Consider the following 3,330-nt stretch of genomic DNA (forward strand, 5'->3'; position numbering starts at 1 on the left):
TACAATATTTATAGATGGTAATACCCTCCAAATTGATCTACAGATTCAGTACAATCCTTATCAAAATCTCGACATTTTTGCAGAATTTGATAAGCTGATCCTAAAATTTGTGTACAAATTTAAGGAATACAGAATGGCCAAAACAATATTGAAAAAGAAGAATAAAGTTTGAGGAATCACACTTCTCAATTTTAAAACTTACTACAAAGCTACAGTAATTAAGACAATATGGTATTTACATAAGCATAGATATATAGGGAATTCCCTGGTGGTTGAGTGGTTGGGACTCCAAGCTTTCACTGCTAAGGGCCTGGGTTCAATCCCTGGCTGGGGAACTAAGATCCCACAGGCCACTGTGTGGCAAAAAAAAAAAAAAAAAAAAAAGAATAGATATATAGATAGATGGAGTAGAATTTAGAGTCCAGAAATAAGCCATCACATTTACAATCAATTGATTTTCAACAGGGTACCAAGACAATTCAAAGGGGTGCCAGTATTTTCAACAAATGGTGCTCAGACAAATAAATGTATATCCACATTTTAGAAAAAGAAGTTGGACTTCCATCTCACACTACATGTAAATATTAACTCAGAAGTACCAAAGACCTAGATGTAAAAATTATAAAATGCTTAGAAGAAAACATAGGTATAAGTCTTTGTGACCTTAAATTAGGCAATGGTTTCTAATTCTAACACCAAAAGCACAAGCAACAACAACAACAAAATAGGTAAACTAGTGATCCCCAAAATTAAATCTTTTGAGCTTCAAAGAACACCATCAAGAAAGTGAAAAGACAACCCACAGAATGGGAGAAAATATCTGCAAATCACATATCTGAAAAGGCACTTGTATAAAAACATACAAAGAACTTAGTAACACAATAATAAAACAACAAATAGCCCAATTAAAAATGGACCAAGGATCTGAATAGTTCTCCCAATAAGATAAGCAAATGGCCAATAAGCATAGGAAAAGTGTTCAGTATCATCAACCAATGAAGGACCACATATTGTATGATTCCATATATCTGAAATGTCCGAAATAGGCAAATCTGTAGAGACAGAAATTAGATTAGTTGTTGCCTGGGATGAGGGGTTAGGAAGACGGAAGAGTGATGACTAAGGTGTGCAGACTTTCTTCTGGGCGTAATGGAAATGTTCTAAAATTGATTATGATGATGGATCCATAACTATGGGAATGTACTAAACACCATTGAATTTTACACTTTAAAGGTGTGAATTACCCGTAAATGAATTAAATCTCAAAAGAAGCTGTTCAAAAATGAAACATAAAACAGTCATTTGATATTTATTTCTTGTGAATTGTCTATGTCCATGGTCAATTCTTCTATTTGGATTTTTGTTTTATTTTTCTCCTTAATTTGTAGGAACTCTTTGCACCTTGAAGAATACTAGTTTTCTGTCATATGTGTAGCAAAAAATTTACCAGATTTTTTATTTGGGTTTTTCTTTTGTTTGTAGTATTTTTTTCCTGCAAAGATTTTGTTAACACCAGACAATAAAACAGCCAGTTATTATACCAGCAAAGCAAGTTTATCTGGGAGCAGAAAACAACTGCAATTCGAGACACGCAACTATAGCAAACCACATTTAGGTCCAGCCTAAGGTTCTCATAGCCCATCTGTAGGCACGGTCATAGTAGTAATATCCCCAGAAATCAGGATAAATCTCCAATGTGCCTGAATTTAATGAACAAGATATATCACTGTATCACCAATATCTGCCCGTAGCCCATTTTCAGTAAGATGAATTTTCTTGCTCGTGGGGTCCATGTGTAAAACAGCACGCTCAGAAATGGGCGTCTCCTCAGCATGCTCTTTTCCCAGGACAGGAACTTGCCAAGGCCCCAACAGTGGATCGTCAAATCTCATCAGTTTCACTTTGGAAAGGTCTTTGATTCCTCAGTCCACTTTCATTAAACGCCAGATTATAGAATCACGGTTATCTCCTTGCCTGATTTCAATTTTGGTTGAGAAGTGGCCATTGAATGGCTGAGAATTCACTACAGAAGCTGATACACCAGGTTCTGTTCTAAAAACATTAAGTGGTTTCCCAGAACAGCAATCTTCCCTGACTTTATCTGCTTCAGAGGCACACTTGACTTCTGTGTGTTCTAGCTCAAGGGAGTTGGTCAGATAGACTCTACTCTCCATGAGCACTGCCTGTTCTTCAAATTCTAATTGCAAATCCAGAACATGAGGTCCCATCTTCTCCAGATTTTCCTTAATCATTGTGACAAATGGCATCACTTTCTTCATGTATTTCTTCAATTCTGGCAAATTGCCTAGTTCATTAGCATGACTTTGTTATCAGGCAATTTTCCACTGTTGGTCTCAAAGTGATTACGTAGAACTGACAGGGTGATGTGTTGCCAAGATGGATAGCTCTTCGCCACATAGATGGTGTAATGTGAAGGCTACTGAGGGGGCTGCTTGTCAGTCTTCTTCCCTTTAGCTAGTATCATATAGTTCTTGAGTCGCAGTCTAAGGTCATGTGCTATTTCTATGAGATACTGTGAGGAATGTATCAAGCTTTCATCCACAGGACCTGCCAGAGGCCATGAAGCATTCATAACTAAGTTGGGATTTCCCAGGAGTGTCCAGATGTGCTCACACAAATGAGGACAGAATGGAGCCAAGAGAAGTGTCTGAACTTCAATAAACCGGAACACAAGGTCTTGGTGCATCCCTTCTATGGCCAATTCATGGTACTTATCTTTCGCAGCCTGAAACTCAAAAACCCTGTTTTCAAAGCTTCTTTAAGCATCATCTTTTCATGGTTTTGATCTGTTTTTATAATTTCACTGGCAAAAACTCTATCATTGAAGGTGTTGGCAGGACCACTTCTTAGGCTATCCCAGTTGGCAACCATTTCTTTCACCCATTCCACCCAGGTGTACAGATGGAGAATACCTGCATCTGCCATGGTTTCCATAAAGTTAGCATCCTCAACAGTGTCACCAGCATCAGCTAGAGCCAAGCACATTCCATCGGCTGAATATTTATCAAGAGCTTGGGTCAAAGTGAGGAAGTTGCCTGTGGAGTTTTGACATCAAAATCCAGCAAAGAAGTGCAGCAAAGTAAGGAGAGGAAACTTTTTGTTGAGGAGAAGGGAAAGTTGGGAGGGGCTATTATAAACAAAAAGCCCACTAGAGCAGGGGTCCCCAACCCGGGCCACAGACTGGTACCGGTCTGTGTCCTGTTAGGAACAAGGCCTCACAGCAGGAGGTGAGCAGCGGGTGAATGAGCCATTCATCTGTATTTACAGCCACTCCCCATCACTCACATTACCACCTGATCTCTGCCTCCT

At 38.9% G+C, this 3,330-nt stretch overlaps 1 pseudogene; it reads right to left on the bottom strand.

The window, feature by feature from the left end:
* Positions 1 to 1,781: 1,781 nt before the first annotated feature.
* On the bottom strand, positions 1,782 to 3,061 carry LOC101279462 (leucine--tRNA ligase, cytoplasmic-like; annotated as a pseudogene).
* Positions 3,062 to 3,330: the final 269 nt, after the last annotated feature.

This window comes from Orcinus orca, chromosome 6 (genome assembly GCF_937001465.1).
Source record: "Orcinus orca chromosome 6, mOrcOrc1.1, whole genome shotgun sequence".
Classification (NCBI taxonomy): domain Eukaryota; kingdom Metazoa; phylum Chordata; class Mammalia; order Artiodactyla; family Delphinidae; genus Orcinus; species Orcinus orca.